Source organism: Etheostoma cragini, unplaced genomic scaffold (assembly GCF_013103735.1).
Source record: "Etheostoma cragini isolate CJK2018 unplaced genomic scaffold, CSU_Ecrag_1.0 ScbMSFa_3055, whole genome shotgun sequence".
NCBI lineage: Eukaryota > Metazoa > Chordata > Actinopteri > Perciformes > Percidae > Etheostoma > Etheostoma cragini.
In genome coordinates, this window is record NW_023267283.1 from 18,434 (window position 1) to 28,664 (window position 10,231).

General features: G+C 41.0%; 1 non-coding gene across 1 annotated transcript; it reads left to right on the forward strand.

Moving 5' to 3' along the window:
- Positions 1–8,732: 8,732 nt before the first annotated feature.
- trnat-ugu lies at positions 8,733–8,805 on the forward strand. The gene has a single exon. It is a non-coding gene; the product is annotated as a tRNA-Thr (tRNA).
- The last annotated feature ends 1,426 nt before the right edge of the window (positions 8,806–10,231 follow it).

Genomic DNA, 10,231 nt, shown 5'->3' on the forward strand with positions numbered 1-10,231 from the left:
CGTTTCCTGATCTCATTCTGATTTTTATCATTGAGTCCTGGGTATCCTGCTCTGCCTTTGAGAAAATGAAAAGCTCAAATGGACCGATCTGGAGTAGGACCTCATAAGGGGCAAGGTTACCTCCCCTTTCTCTGCTCTGCCCACCCAGAGTATTTGGCCCACCCATGAGAGAGAGACATCATGCTTAAACACAGAGGTCCAGGGTTTGAGTCCCACCAGTGGTGATTTTCTGCATGTCTTCCCCTTTGCTGTCCTGTCCATTAAAGGTGGACAAGCCCAAAAAAAGCTGTTTACATGTTTTTAACCCTGAAAGATCCCTAAAAGTTAATGACACGGTTTGTCTTGAACTTCCAACATCTTTAGCAGCTGTTAATGTGTAACTGTTTTTTTTTTGGTGATCAACTGTTTTTTTTAAATTTTTTGTGTAACTGTTGATATACAATTCATCACAATAATGCTTTTCATATTTGAACTTGAACTGAACACACATCCGGCCAATCTGTTGTCTTTATTGAATGCCAAAAGTAATTAAATTGTGTTACTTTACGTCAAAGCCAGTCTGTGGAAAGCCTGTTCACTCCATATTTAGCCCCATTGTACCGTATGGTTGCAGAGTTCCATTGGGGGTGATCGCAGCTGAGTGCAAAATGAATGTGAGTCAGTGAAGCTAGACGGCAAAAATTGTATCTTTCTCCTGATTGTTGTTGAGAAATCTCAGATTTGATTGTAGCCTTGTTTTTGCAATATGGATTATAGGTAGAAATTGGAATGAACGAATATCCTTTCAATTTCTTACAGGTTCTGCTCATATGTATTACTATTTATACTTTGTACTAAAAGTCACCAATGGCAGTTTTCCACTGCGTGGTATCTACTCGACTCGCCTCGACTCTACTTGCCTTTTTTGGTTTTCCAATACGAAAAAAAAGTCCCTGGGACCTGCTACCAGGTACTTTTTTTAGTACTACCTCAGTTGAGGTTCCAAGCGAGCTGAGGCGATACCAAAAGGTAAGGTGACCAGATTTCTCAGACAAAATCCGGGGACATTTTCCGCTCAGAGGCGTATGTACCTCCAAAACACGTCATGTTTCTATTTTTGTAAAACTTAAAACGGGGACACTAGACCTAGAGCTGCACCCCCCCCCCAAGGTCTGATCCTAGATCGCTCCAGTCGGCAGCAGAGAAACAAGCTACAGTGTAAGTTAATAGGATAATTGTCCAGCTTGTATTTACGTTCATAAAGTGCTTGTTTTGCTGCTAACAGACTCAGATTAATATTCTAAGTGTCTGACAACATTATGGAAAGGATTTCTAAGGCGGTCGACCTTTCTGTTAAAGATTAAGATCCTTTTTATAACATAAAAATCTGCGAAATTGCGTTCTCTAAACCCATCAGACTCCATGTAAATAATCAGTGATTTTAGCATCGTAAAATACGGCTTTCTAAAACATCTCTGATCTCTGTGCACCACTGGCTCTGGCGGTCTGGAGCCTGCGTGTGAAGGGTGTGCGATTATCGGCTCCGTTTTGTCAGTATTTTCTTTCTTTCATTCCAATTTCGGGTCTGTCAGTCACAGTGAAATCCGGGGACATTTCCGGGGAAAGATCCAAATCCAAAATCGGGGACTGTCCCCGGAAACCAGGGACGTCTGGTCACCCTACCAAAAGGGGATGTGGAAACCTGCAGACTGCAGGTTGGCCGGATCACTGCGTTTTTAGCAGACAGGAGTGCGGAGTGTGTGTCCGGGGCTATTAGGCGCTGTTAGGGGCTATTAGGGGCTTTATGTCGTTTCCAATATTGCACACTGTAACTTTAAAAAAAACAAGAAAATATATCAAAGAAAAGTTTTTATTTAGCTTTTCAAGTAGCGCATCAAACCATCCCAGTCTTCTTCCCCTGCACCCTGTGACAGTGTCTCCCCCGGCTCTGCTGTCCCATATGCATCCCAGTCATTGTCATAAGCCTCTCTATGATTCTTATAAAGATTATACAAAGCACAGCAGGTCAGAAACAGATATTTCACCAGTCGGACATCGAACGCCCACCAGACAATCTGCAACGGCGATTTTGCAAAGCGTGAAGGATCTGAAACACAAACAGTACACAGCAAACATGTTTTGGTATGTAATCACGGTTGCTAAAGTTCATGTACTTTATATAGCGTATAGTAAATACTGACCGTGACGCTGAACAAATACAAATGTTAGCTAACGTTACCAGGAAACTTAACTTACCCTTTTGTGTCGGAGAACAAAAGTCGTGTCGACGTCTGAACTCCGTCGGAATTCCCAAACTCCTGTTTTTTTTAGCATTGATTTTTGTTGCTTCCTTCAGCTTCTTTTGAAACAAAACATTTCTTCTGGCTGTCGCAATTAGCCGACGTGCTGTTATGAGTTGTGTTGAAAATTATATCATTACGCGTAGCTATGTTGACCAGCCTCGCTGAGGCGTTACTCAATCTGCAATGGAAAACGGACGCAGAATGCGTTGAGTCGAGTAGAAGCGAGTCGAGGCGAGTTGAGGCGAGTCGAGGCAAGTCGAGTCTAGCTGTTACAAGCAGTGGAAAAACGCCATAAAACCGGCAGAGCAAGTACATTTCAGCAGTTCTCCACCGCTGGCTAAATAAATAAAAGAATGGGAGTTTTGGAATAGATATTCAGCACTAACTGGTACTTTCTATTGCTGAATGAGCTCTATCTAGAGCAAGAAGGAGTTGCCCCAAAGAAAGTTATTGGACTCTAATTGACCACTCATAGACTATTAATGGCATACATTGGGATGATGGTTGTCTACTCATGAAGCCATTCATTACTTACCATAGACAAGACCACTGAAACGTGATCAAAAAGAAGGTGGAGTTGAGTGGAAATGGCTGCATTCAGTATTTAAGATGGCAAATCTGTGTAAGGAACCACTTCCACTGCTTCTATATCACCATACAGAAGAAACATTGGGACTATGGAAAAGATCAAGAGCAAAGAAGGCTGCTTACTGTAAGACTTTGACATTGGTCTTGTGACGCACACGAAATGTATGGTCACATTTTATGTAATTTGGTCTGTTTTATCTTAGGTTATTATTTAAATGAGAGAGAACCATTTGATATAAGCCATAATGTCTAATCACTTATTTCTGATAAGAGTACAATGCTCTTTATAGAACAGCATTCTGGTGCTGCCAGCAGGGGGCAGTGTGGCGCAGTGCTTCACTCTCACGGACACTCTTTGTGAGCGGACTAACGTTGCTTCGTCATTCTGCTGAGCGAAGCTGTACTGAAAACAAGCACTCGTCTCCTGCTAATATTTTCTCCTGTTACACAGGTTTGTGAAGCTTTAAAACTTGTATACTGATACAGATATGGTTAAACAGTTAAAATTGTAACCTTAGATCTGTTTAGTGGAGGGAAGAGTATGTTTTATATGGTTTGATAAAAAGTATTGTGGCCTTACTATAGCGGCTGTCACAAGATGGCGCCGGCAGTGAACTTTCCGTTGAGATCAAAGAGATTTATATATTTCTTAGTTTTTGCTCCAGGGCATTTTAGGTTGTTTTAAATACATATTTGTGGCGAGAAAGCAGCTTGTGTTAGATGAATATTGTTGTAATGTGATGTATACGTTTGACAAAAGCTAAAACTTCATCAGTCTTCAGCTCAAGCAACGGTACAGTAATGACAGCCGTTAGTGGCAAGGTAAAAAGGGTGTTTTCTTAATTTAACTGTTTTATTAGTTGATGTTAAAAAAAAAAAAATGAACAGCCTATAAATGCTGTGTGTCTAACGGTACTTTCTGTTAGTGATGGTTAGATGCTAGCTCAGTTACAGGACTGAATGAGATCAAATATATAAGAATATATTTAAATTGTGAATTGTAATTGTTTCACTTGAAAGCTAAGGAGAAAGCTAACTAGCTAAGGTATTTTGTTTGTTCAGAACTTTATGTTGATGCTGATGTATAAAGGATATCTGGAGAATTATAAGTATTGTTGTATATCTGCAAATAAAAGATTCTGCTGAGCGAAGCTGTACTGAAAACAAGCACTCGTCTCCTGCTAATATTTTCTCCTGTTACACAGGACATCATATCTGCCTACAGCGTCTCAATCTGAGACCTGTAACAGTCTAACCATTGGCATTGGATTGATTTTAGTTAGTGCTAATCTATGGGGTTGTTTTTCTGACAACTGATTCCCAGTATTTTATCTAAGGACTTAACAGTAACAGCCATTTTACGTTGTATTACTAGTTGGACAATACAGACTAACTGAAGATGGCTTTCATTGTAATCACATTCAGATCACCTCAAATGGAGACACTGATGATTATTGTGTTCATAAGTGCTTCTCTTTGGGGTTGTCTTGGTAGTGAATTCATCATCAGATATATCTCTGAACAAATGCAGAGACAGTCTATTTCACAATTCTTCCCAAAACTAGTAAAATGCGTTCATCTGGCACCAGAACTACCCAAACAATAAGCACTGACTTGAGTTAAGTATGCAGTAAGTGCTACTTGTTGGGGTAGTTTTGCTGACCGCTGAAGTCCAGGATTTCCTCCATAAAGAAATGTTTAAAAGGATATTCTTCCTGGTCATTGGTTGAACAATGCTGAAATGTCATTCCTATTACACTAACTTTAGCATTGACTTGATTGTTGAATTCAAGTGCTACTTGTTGGGGTAGTTGAACATGACAATGCTACAGACTAACTGAAGATGGATGTCATTGTAATCACATTCAGATCATCTTAAATGGAGACACTGATGATTAATGGGTTCATAAGTGCTTTTCTTTGGGGTTGTCTTGGTTGTGAGTTCATCATCAGACACTTATGGCGTTTTTCCACTGCTGGTAACAGCTCGCCTCGGCTCGACTCGGCCCATTCTACGTCCGTTTTCCATTGCAGATTGAGTAAAGCCTCAGCGTGGCTGGTCACCATAGCAACGCGTGATGACGTAATTTTCAGCGCGACTCACAACAGCACGTCGGCTACCTGCCGCAGCCAGAAGAAATGTTTTGTTTCAAAAGAAGCTGAAGGAAGCAACAAAAATCACCGCTAAAAAAATCAGGAGTTTCGGAATTCCGACGGAGTTCAGACGTCGACATGACAGTTGTTCGCCAACACAAAAGGGTAAGTTAAGTGTCCTGGTAACGTTAGCTAACATTTGCATGTGTCCAGCGTCGCAGTCAGTATTTACTAGACGCTATATAAAGTACATGAACTTTAGCAACCATGTTTACACACCAAAACATGTCTGCTGTATACTGTTTGTGTTCCATAGCATTCACGCTTTGCAAAATCGCCACCGCAGACCGTCTGGTGGGCGATGTTCGACCGGTGAGATCTCTGGTTCAGACCTGCTGGACTTTGTATAATCTTTATGAGTCACAGAGAGGCTTATGACAACGACTGGGATGCATCTGGGCCAGCAGAGCCGGCGGGGACACTGTCACAGGGTGCAGAGGAAGATCGACCGGGAAGTTTGGGGGGGTTTGATGCACTACTTGAAAAGCTAAATAAAAACTTTTGTTATATATACATATATATATATATATATATATATATATATATATATATATAGATAGATAGATATATATATATATATATACATATATATATATTTATATATATATATATATTGTCTTGTTTTTTTAAAGTAACAGTGTGCAATATTGGAAACGACATGAAGCCGCTAGTAGCCCGAACAGTTGAAAAGTGAGAATAGTGCAGAGAGTGGATAATCTGTCGGTGTCCGGCTAGATTTGTTTTAAATGTCCTGTTTGTTCTGGAAACACACTCCGCACTCTTGTTTGCTAAAAACTCAGTGATAAGTGACATTTCTCTCCGACCAACCAGTAGTCTGCAGGTTTGCACGTCACCTTTTGGTATCGCCTCGGCTCGCTTGGAACCTCGACTGAGGTAGTACTAAAAAAAGTACCTGGTAGCGGGTCCCAGGGACTTTTTTTCGTAATGGAAAACCAAAAAAGGCGAGTAGAGTCGAGGCGAGTCGAGTAGATACCACGCAGTGGAAAACCGCCATAACACATGCAGATCAAGTACATTTCAGCAGTTGTCCACCGCTAGCTAAATAAATAAAATAATGGGAGTTTTGAAATAGATATTCAGCACTAACTGGTACTTTCTATTTCTGAATGAGCGCTATCTGGAGGAAAAAGGAGTTGCCCCAAAGAAAGTTATTGGACTCTAATTGACCACTCATAGACTGTTAATGGCATACATTGGGATGATGGTTGTCTATTCATGAAGCCATTCATTACTTACAATAGTCAAGACCACTGAAACTTGATCTAAAAGAAGGTGGAGTTGAGTGGAAATGGCTGCATTCAGTATTTAAGATGGCAAATCTGTGTAAGGAACCACTTCCACTGCTTCTATATCACAAAACAGAAGATGCCAGAAGAAACATTGGGACTATGGAGAAGATCATGAGCAAAGAAGGTAAGGAACCACTTCCACTGCTTCTATAACACAAAACAGAAGAAGCAAGAAGAAACATTGGTACTATGGAGAAGATCATGAGCAAAGAAGGTTGCTTACTGTAAGACTTTGACATTGGTCTAACTCAAGCATTGGCATTGGATTGATTTTAGTTAGTGCTAATCTATGGGGTTGTTTTTCTGAAAAATTAATCCCAGTATTTCATCTAAAGACTTAACAGTAATAACTATTTTACTTTGTATTACTAGTTGGAGAATGCTAAAATGTGCTATTATTCATTCTAGGTTGTGTCTCTGGTCAAACAATTGTTTTGGTAAGTCATTCTTATTAGTCCAACATTAGCTTTAACTTGACTGTTGAATAGTAAGTGCTACTTTTTGGGGTAGTTGAACATGACAATGCTACAGACTAACTGAAGAAGGATGTCATTTTAATCAAATTCAGATCACCTCAAATGGAGACACTGATGATTATTGTGTTCATAAGTGCTTCTCTTTGGGGTTGTCTTGGTAGTGAATTCATCATCAGAAATATCTCTGAACAAATGCAGAGACAGTTTATTTCACAATTGTTCCTAACAATAGTAAAGTGAAATCATCAGTTAGAAAAATTATCCAAACACAATCACTGACTTGAGTTATGTATGCAGTAAGTTCTACTTGTTGGGGTAGTTTTGCTGACCTCTGAAGTCCAGGATTTCCTCTATAAAGAAATGTTTAAAAGGGATAGTCTCCCTGGTTACTGGTTGAACAATGCTGAAATGTTTTCTAAGTCATTCCTATTACCCTAACTTTAGCATTGACTTGACTGTTGAATTCAGTAAGTGCTCCTTGTTGGGATAGTTGAACATGACTGCTACGGACTGTAAATGAAGATGGATGTCATTGTAATCACATTCAGATCATCTCAAATGGAAACACTGATGATTATTGTGTTCATAAGTGCTACTATTTGGGGTTGTCCTAGTAAGTAAGTTCATCCTAAGAAATATATCTGAACAAAATGCAGAGACAGTCTATTTCACAATTCTTTCCAGCCCTAGTAAAATCCATTAATCTGGCAGCAAAACTACCCAAACACAAGCACCGAGTTAACTTATCCATGCAGTGAGTACTGCTTGTTGGGGCAGTTGAACATGACAATGCTACAGATGTCATTGTAATAACATTCAGATCACCTCAAATAAAGACACCGATGATTATTTTATCGGTAGTACAGCAATATTTGACACATTTAGACCATGAAGACAGTTATCAGTTTATTTCCCATCTGGCAGGTATATTTGTGGTCTCAGTTGGACGTTTTGAAGATAATTGCTAAATCTACTTTCCATCTGGCAGGGACATTTCTGGATTCAGGTGGACATTGTGAACAGAAACATTGGTGGATCTTGATTCCCACCATAGGATTTGGCCTGTATTGCACATTGCCTTCACATCCCGCGCAATGTATTGCTATTGTAAAGCACATTGCCAGTAATTAATATAATATATAGTAATTAATATAATACAAAAATAACTGATTTTGTGTAAAGTACTTTGAATTGCCCTGTTGCTGAAATGTGCTATACAAATAAAGCTGCCTTGCCTTGCCTTGCCTTAAGATAAATAATTCTAATAAATACCTAATTATCTTTAATAATGCATCACAGATATAGCCCCAACTGGGATTCGAACCTGCGTCCAGATAATAATAATTAAATATTCAAGAAAAAAACTCAGCGGGTTCAGCACCTCGGACAGCACTAATAATGCTGCAACTTCATTGGCTGTCAGCGAATGCCACCTATAGGCGACAGGCCCACTTTGGAAAGGAATGGAAGGATGGAGATGGGCCTTTAGTTGGTAAAGACGTCTGGGTCTAGGGTGTTTGTTTTTAGAAATTGCCTGATAACAGCTGTTTTCAGTGTTAATGGAACATGGCCTGCCTGGATGGGGGCTGGCATCTCTAACCCAATGGATGGTGGGGGCTTGGAGTAGAGCCGCTGCTCCTTCGAGTCGAAAGGAGCCAGTTGAGGTGGTTAGGGCATCGGGTAAGGATGCCTCCTGGGGGCCTCCGTAGAGAGCTGGTCCTGGACCCAGGACTAGGTGGAGAGAGTACATCTCCAACCTGGCCTGGGAACACCTCGGGATCCCCCAGTTGGAGCTGGTTGATGTGGCTTGGCAAAGGAAAGTTTGGGGTCCCCTGCTGGAGCTGCTGGACAAAGATGGATGGATGGAAGGAACCCTTTTCACTAGCTCATTGTATTCTTGCAAGACGGACATAACTGCAGGAGGCGCAGTAGCTTAGTGGTTAAAGCGCCTGTCTTGTAAACAGGAGATCCTGGGTCCAAATCACAGCAGTGCCTGGGTGTCCCTGAATGAAGTGTTTCCACATCGTTGCCAATACTTAACGTGTGCAACCTGATTTTTCAGATCAATAAAGTGACATGTGATGTTGTTTTGTACCATAACATTACATGTGTCCTTCCCCCTACGCAACATTAACCGCCTCCGTCCGTCCCTTACCACTCACACTTCCTCCATCCTTATCCACAGCCTCATCACCTCCCGCCTTGACTACTGTAACTCCCTCCTTTTTGGCCTTCCTCAAAAATCCCTCCGTAAACTTCAACTTCTTCAGAACTCAGCAGCTCGTGACATCACCAGAACCCCCCCTTTTCATCACATAACCCCTGTTCTTCAGCAGCTCCATTGGCTTCCAGTTCAATTCAGAATACGATTCAAAATCCTTCTCCATACTTTCAAAGCCATCCATAACCTTGCTCCTCCATATCTATCAGAACTCCTTCACATCGCCGTCCCCTCACGCTCCCTCACGTTCCCTCAGATCTTCCTCTTCTATCCACCTCACTGTCCCCCCAGCTTGACTTTTCACCATGGGGAACAGAGCCTTCAGCCGCTCTGCTCCCCAGCTCTGGAACTCACTCCCACCTGACCTCTGCAATATCAACTCTCTCCCCCTGTTCAAAACTAGACTAAAAACCCGTCTGTTACAGTTTGCTTATCTATAAATACACTGTTCCTGTTTTTGTTTTGTTTTTGTTTGTTTTGTTTTTTGTTTTTGTTTTATTTGTTTTGTTATAACTACTTAAACCTTTCTGTTCCCTGTATCTGTCTTTTATTGTCTGTAAAGCGACCTTGAGTGTTCAGAAAGGCGCTGTTAAATAAAATGTATTATTATTATTATTATTAAAGCAAATAAAAGCCTTTTGTTGGAGGGTTTTTTGCTACTTTAGTGTGAAGATTATAAAGTTTTTATTATCATGAATTTCAGTCTTACCTTGGAAGCTTAGGGCTCCTGCACACTGCCTGCATGGAGTGAGCGTGTCAGCTGAGGTTAGAATGCCTACCGTATTGGTCAATACTGTTAACATGGGAGAAACAAAAAGTGACATGCCACATGGCAAACGCTATGTTTACTGTTGAGGAGGAATAAATTAGGACTGTGTTTTAAGCTTTTCATGGCTTTCCATGAAACATGGCCTGACCGGAGGGAGTGGTTAACGACCTTTGTGATGAGGGGACTTATGGCATGGAGGTTGGATTTTACCAGGGCTGTGGGGAAAGGGTCTCTCATTTCTCAAGCTCATTGCATAGGACTTCTGTTGTTCTCGGTAGGCCTGCCTATGAACAGTGAGTCCTGAGGCGTCGCTCAAGGACACGTCCAGCTGTTTTCATTTGCAGGAGTTTGTAGTCCCCTACTGGAGCTGCTGGACGAAGATGGATGGATGGAAGCAACCCTGTTCATTAGCTCATTGTATTCTTGCAGGA